The 7,285-nt window shown below is 44.6% G+C and overlaps 1 long non-coding RNA gene across 2 annotated transcripts in view; it reads right to left on the bottom strand.

Annotated features, from left to right (window-relative positions):
• Positions 1-4,977: 4,977 nt before the first annotated feature.
• The window catches only part of LOC119331987, a 5,912-nt gene continuing 3,604 nt past the window's right edge, over positions 4,978-7,285 (bottom strand). Inside the window, exon 5 of one of the 2 annotated variants that reach the window (XR_005160750.1) lies at positions 4,978-5,025. This is a non-coding gene — a long non-coding RNA (uncharacterized LOC119331987). Of the gene's footprint in view, positions 5,026-6,329; positions 6,378-7,285 lie in introns of those variants that run through there. The other variant, XR_005160749.1, reaches the window with a different exon arrangement.

The following is a 7,285-nucleotide window of genomic DNA, read 5'->3' as shown; positions in this document are numbered from 1 at the left end:
GGCGGCGAGCGCAGGGGCGCTGCCCCGATCTGGATCGGGGGAGGGTGCAGAGGGGAGGGGAGGAATCGTGGGGGGAGTGGGGTGTGCGGTTAGGGTTCCTGGGGGTGGGGCATGTGTAGGCCAGGGGTGGGCCGGCCTGGGCCAGTTGGGTTGGTCGGCTGGGCCGATTGGCCCATGTGGGAGGGGGGTTGTTTTCCTTTTGTTTGTTTTTTTACTGTTTTACTTTTAGTTTTCTTTATTTTAGTTTTATATAAAATAAAATCATCACTAGCACCTAAGTTAATACTTTTAAATATACTACTGCCACATTAATTCTCAACCCAAATTAAAATACTTTAATAATTTATAAATTTCAAAAGGTATTTATTTTAATATTTAAACCTATGTTTTAATTATTTTGAACACTTAAACATTTTATTAAATTTAGGTTTCCCCACCACTATTATCCATGATTTATTTAACACCTTTACAACATTTTAGTTTTGACTATTGAAAACTTTTATTGTTTCCCTCATTTTAAATTTTGAATTTGAATCGGTTCCGAACTAATGCGAGATTAGCAACAATAATCGAGGTGACATGGCATCGTTAACGTGGGATTACTGTAGCTTAATTATCCGGGCGTCACAATTCTCCTCCACTACAAGAAATCTCGTCCCGAGATTTAAGAGGGAAGTAAAGGGGGGAAGGTTCGGGTTACGAAATTCTAGGGAGTGTTCTTGGTCTTGGTTGTCCTTCTCGAAGAGGTTGATCCATTACATTGATGCCTTCATTTTGCTGTTTCAGGTCATCATGATGAAGTTGTCGTCCTTTCTTTGGGAAGTCCATCGTACTTACAAATAGGTAAGGGGCAACTTTACAACCATTGAATCTTATAAGGGAAAATCATTTGGGGGTGGTTATCCCAAGAATGATCATAAGAGTATCTCTCGAGTTGAACAGATGAAAACACATCGAGAGGAAAGTAAGAAGGTACCATAAGAAGTTTGAAGCAGATAGACAATCGTTCGATGCCTGAAACGGGGCGTGAAAGGGGTTCAAAGCAACGAAAATAAGTATTGTGTTTAATACCAGAATTGATGATCACAGGGAAGGTGGCTCGTGAATTTCACACGAAGCTAAGCGTGAGGAATAACTTTAGAAACAGGGTTGCACAGGAGAGTCGGGTTTCGATCCTGTGGAATTGTGGGTTCTGGACCCACCATGTGGGTTAAAAGCGGGAAGGGCGGTGACGTCTTGCACGATCATGAAAGCAAGGCATGTCAGAGGATAGTCTGTTGGTTATGTCGGCAACAACATCGGTACCAAGGGCGAGGGACGAAGAGAACCATTTTCCTGCTCGTTGAACGAGGCGGACCAGTAGGCAAAGTTCTCGTCCATCGGTGGTTACCAGAATGTCATCAACAATAGTAACAGGGTCTTGCGGACAGAGAGGTACAACGAGGTGTTTACATAAGCAGGGAAATATTAATGCTTATATATTATAGGTCACAAGGAGGTTTAAACAAACCAATGGAAGGAAAATGTGATCATCAGATCAAACAGAACAGTGGAAAGGATAATGTGTTTGTCACATATACCAGGGGTATACCCTTCCCAAGGACAAGTAGAGCATGATATCCATGACAGTATATAATGTAGAAAACTCCTTAGGTAGGGGAGAGAAATTTCATGACATTACCCGTACATCGGTGTTTGGATAATTGAGCAGGAAACATTTAGCATTGGGCTTCAAATGGTCTTGTTGAAAATTGAAGTACCATAGGCATGCTCCGAGAAAGCATTGACATGGTCATCAGGTGAAGATCAGACTTTGGAAAAACAAAGGATCCATCAGGAATAACTTGTAGAATAAGTCTTACAATTTCCTCATGGAAGAATGGATAACCTTGCTGAAAAGGAATCTATAACAATATGGCCAACCGGCCAGGTGTGCTAGGCACGACACCACCTTACCGGGTCACATAAGACCAATGTTATAACTCTTGGAAATATGTTCCAACCATCATATCTGACCGAGATTCAGATCTGATTGGTGTCAGGATAACTCAGACTCAGGAGGCCCAAGGAGAAAATGTGCGACACAAATTGTCAAGATGACATTGTAAGATTCTCGGGAATTGAACTGTGGAAGCAAGTTCCGAATCATGAGTTCATTATTAAATCAAGGATAGAATGAGGTGGCTGATGAACTCAGCGACAATTCATCGAGATTTCCAAAAGATGGATTTCCACAATTATGTGAACAAGGAAATATCATTTGTCGGATCAATGATATAATGATGTATGCTCGAGGGAAACATGCTCAACTGAGCAATGGTAGAAGGGTGCACCCAGGAATCTGGACTAGGTAGCACGATCAATGTTTGAATGATGATTCAATAAGCAATAGAATTCTAATGAAACTATAGACCAATAACTTCAAAGCAATAGGGTTGCTAGAAGTTTAGAATTTACACATCACAGACCATTTGTCGGTATTCCGGTTAGAAACAACACGGAGACCAAGAAATGAATGCAAATGGCGAGAGATATTACTATACCAAGAATTCTCAAGAGGTGGTAAAATTACCACGACATTCTTGACACAAAAGGTGGTAATATTCCAAGGTAAAGAAGGACAAATGCTGGATAGCAAGGAACTCAAGGTATAACACAAAACATGAACAAGTTTGTGTTAGAGGGAAGGCAATAAAGTGGCCGATGATAACACAAATCATCGGGGGCAAGGATTGTATTTCTCATCATGAATTCAGTTGATACCCTTGAAGAGCTCAGAATGCTGATGATTAAAATTAGCACGATAATGATGTATCCGTTCAGGCTAGGGCAGACATGGAGTATTAAACTTGTAAGCGATGAAGATCTCTAATCCTCGTTGAATCGCAGTGCAGACTCGATTCCGTTATCGGTGTCCTTGAGTGTTTCATAACTCAAGGCCCGTGAAAAATTGGAGTCCATGAGAATGTAATACCTGATGAAGAGCTCATAAGAGGTTATGCAGTTCCATGATAATCTCGAGATACCAGGGGGGTAATGCTCGACGACAGATCAAAGTAGAGATTGGACTAGGGTATTGCTCTAAAGAAGACAAATGCTTAAACTTGCACGAGAAATGTTATTTAAAGGAGAACATGGTCAGAACCACGATTGCAAAAGGCCAGATCCCAAAGATAAGATGAACTTATACCAAGGGAATAATTAATTTAAGAAAAACTTTAATGATAAGATCTACATCGTGTCCATGGGCATGAACACAAAGTTCAAGGTCGACTCCCACTTCTTCAATATATAACCTTCCATTCACTTTTCACTTTGATAAAGGCATTAGTGTTGAAAGTTTTATCTGGTGAAATACCAGATGAGTATGACTCGTGAAAACTTCCGAGTTCACACATATAAAGGAAGGCATAGGTTCAACCCGTCAGGGTATCGTGGAAACATATAACACAAGCTTCAATAGTAAATACGACCAGCTCGAAAGCAGAGCATGGTTGGCCAAGCAGATGATACCATTTACCAAGGGCATTATGTATCAGGTAAAGAACTCACAATAATTTTGGTTGTGAAGGACATTGTCGGATAATAACCCGGCAATGGGTATGGCGATCCACAACGGGGCTAATGTGAGTATCGGTACTCAATCAAAGGAAGAAGGAATGCCATGGCATCGGGTTATAGAAACAACTGACTAATTCAAAGCTTAATGCAAAGAAACTTTATGATCTCCAAATCAAGGGATCATAAGCAATTGTTCTGATCGAAAATGAATAAGTTCAACAGACTTGGAAGCACAAACGATCAAGGCATTGATTGGTCAAGAACCAGCTCATATCCAAATGACGTCTGAGCCGGAAGGATGAATCCTAGGATTCGACTGAGGAATGCGAGCATCCTCAACATATTGAATCAACAGACTTAAAATGATAAAGACAAGGGAGGCCAATAAGATTACGAAACTTATGGGATTAACCATAATGCAAGCAAGCGAGAATTTCAAGAGCAATAGGCTGCTCGGGATTTTCGGAAGATTGAATGATATTTTGAAGTCTTTGGCGAAACACCTGAACAACTGGGAATAAGCGGATACTCGATAAGTGCGAGAATTATCCGTAGGGGTATTCAGGTGACAAAGAACAGCAAGGCAGTAAGCTCAAAGGATTCTCGAAAATACGACGAGTATTTCGGGGTATCTTGTAATAACAAGACCAACTAGGGGTGTATGTAAGCATAACAACTGCAGGTATTTATCCATAAGGGTTGACGGTGGAAGGGGAATTGTAAACGCGATGAACACAAGTTCTCGGGTTAACAGCGGTGAGTATCTTCAGGGTCTTCACGTGCAGCAGACGATCATCAGTAACAAGGGGCTCTCCGGGTGAAAGTGATAACGAGATCCTAATGTTAGATTTAGCAAAATTCATTTAACCCGAATAGAAGAGAGTTCAGAGTCCCAGAGTAAGGATCGAGGAGTAAAAGATCCTATTACCACCCAGATGGCGACGTGGGCCCGTAAGCCGCACAGCCATGTTAGTAAAAGTTTTTCAATGACTAGACTCGACTTCGGCCAAGGAGTTGGAAAGGGGGATTCCTACAGGCAGTCGGCTCTGATACCAACTTGTGACGCCCCCGATTTGACCGTACACTAATCATGCACGCAAATGTGTACGATCAAGGACTCACGGAAAGATATCACAACACAACTCTACAAATAAAATAAGTCATACAAGCATCATATTACAAGCCAGGGGCGTCGAGGGCTCGAATACAAGAGCTCGATCATAGACGAGTCAGCGGAAGCAACAATATCTGAGTACAGACATAAGTTAAACAAGTTTGCCTTAAGAAGGCTAGCACAAACTGGGATACAGATCGAAAGAGGCGTAGGCCTCCTGCCTGGGATCCTCCTAACTACTCCTGGTCGTCGTCAGCGGGCAGCACGTAGTAGTAGGCACCTCCGGTGCAGTAAGAGTCATCGTCGACGGTGGCGTCTGGATCCTGGGCTCCAACATCTGGTTGCGACAACTAGGTAGAAGGGATATGGGGAAAAGAGGGAGAAAGCAACCGTGAGTACTCATCCAAAGTACTCGCAAGCAAGGAGCTACACTACATATGCATGGGTAAATGTGTAAAGGGCCATATCGGTGGACTGAACTGCAGAAAGCCAGAATAAGAGGGGGATAGCTAGTCCTTTCGAAGACTACGCTTCTGGCAGCCTCCGTCTTGCAACATATAGAAGAGAGTAGACTGAAGTCCTCCAAGTATCATCACATAGCATAATCCTAACCCATGATCCTCCCCTCGTCGCCCTGTGAGAGAGCGACCACCGGTTGTATCTGGCACTTGGAAGGGTGTGTTTTATTAAGTATCCAGTTCTAGTTGTCATAAGGTCAAGGTACAACTCCAAGTCGTCCTGTTACCGAAGATCACGGCTATTCGAATAGATTAACTTCCCTGCAGGGGTGCACCACATAACCCAACACGCTCGATCCCATTTGGCCGGACACACTTTCCTGGGTCATGCCCGGCCTCGGAAGATCAACACGTCGCAGCCCCACCTAGACCAACAGAGAGGTCAGCACGCCGGTCTAAACCTAAGCGCCCAGGGGTCTGGGCCCATCGCCCTTAGCACACCTGCACGTTGCGTGGGCGGCCGGAAGCAGACCTAGCCTAGTAGGCGTTCCAGTCCAATCCAGCGCGCGCCGCTCCGTTGCTGACGTCACGAAGGCTTCGGCTGATACCACGACGTCAAGTGCCCATAACTGTCCCCGCGTAGATGGTTAGTGCGTATAGGCCAATAGCCAGACTCAGATCAAATACCAAGATCTCGTTAAATGTGTTAAGTATCCGCGAACATCGACCAGGGCCAGGCCCACCTCTCTCCTAGGTGGTCTCAACCTGCCCTGTCGCTCCGCCTCAAAGTAACAGTCGGGGGCCGTCGGGAACCCAGGCCCACCTCTACCGGGATGGAGCCACCTGCCCCTTCAGCCCCCATCTCCGAACAGTATCACAGGTAATGTAACTGTGTAAAGTATATAGTATATGCCCGTGATCACCTCCCGAAGTGACCATGGCCCAGTAGTATAGCATGGCAGATGGACAAGAGGGTAGGGCCACTGATGGAACACTAGCATCCTATACTAAGCAGTAGGATAGCAGGTAATGGTAACAACAGTAGTAGCAAGGATAGGCTATGCATCAGGATAGGAATAACGGAAAGCAGTAACATGCTATACTACTCTAATCCAAGCAGTATAGAGAAGAGTAGGCGATATCTGGTGATCAAGGGGGGGGGGGCTTGCCTGGTTGCTCTGGCAAGAGAGAGGGGTCGTCAACTCCGTAGTCGGACTGGGTAGCAGCAGCGTCGGTCTCGGTGTCTAGCGGAAGAAGAGGGGGGAAGAAACAATGAATATAATGCAAACAGATGCATAACGATGCATGACAAGACAAGTAACGGTGCTAGGGGTGCCCCAACGCGGTATTAGGTGACACCGGTGAAGGGGGATAACATCCGGGAAAGTATCCCCGGTGTTTCGCATTTTCGGACAGACGAACCGGAGGGGGGAAAGTTGCGTGTTCGCTATGCTAGGGATGCGTGGCGGATAAACGGGCTGCGTATTCAAATTCGTCTCGTCGTTCTGAGCAACTTTCATGTTGAAAATAATTTAATCCGAGTTACGGATTAAAAGATATGATTTTCTAAAGATTTTATTAACTTCTGGAATTTAATTAATTATTTAAATTTAATTCGAAAATAGATTTATGACATCAGCATGATGTCATGCTGACGTCAGCAGTCAACAGGGGTTGACTGGTCAACCTGACCAGTGGGCCCCACTGGCCAGTGACACATTTGAATTAAACATCTTAATTAACCTAATTAGTATTAATTAGGGGGGTGGGCCCCACTGTCATACTCTGTTAACTAATTAACTGAAATAATTAGTTTAATTAACAGATTAGTTAGGTTAATTAATTAATTAGGTTAATCTAATCAAGATTAAGTAAGTTAATTAATTAATTAATTAATATCTTATTTATTTATTTACTTAATTCTTTTTTTAATTCGTCTCACAGGGGTGGGCCCCACGTGTCTGTGGCCCAGAGGGGCCATAGCGGGTGCGGGCGACGTTTTCGAGCGTGGCCCGATTGGGCACACGCCCATGGGGCCGTGGCGGATGAGGTCGTCGAGGTCGGGCGGTCGCCGACGTAAGGGCAGCGGCGGGCGAGGGTGGTGGCTGCGGCAGAGCCACGCAGCGGCGGGCGCGCGCGTGTGAGGAAGGCC

The sequence above is a fragment of the Triticum dicoccoides genome, chromosome 7A (assembly GCF_002162155.2).
Source record: "Triticum dicoccoides isolate Atlit2015 ecotype Zavitan chromosome 7A, WEW_v2.0, whole genome shotgun sequence".
NCBI lineage: Eukaryota > Viridiplantae > Streptophyta > Magnoliopsida > Poales > Poaceae > Triticum > Triticum dicoccoides.
This window is presented reverse-complemented; position numbering and strand designations above follow the sequence as displayed.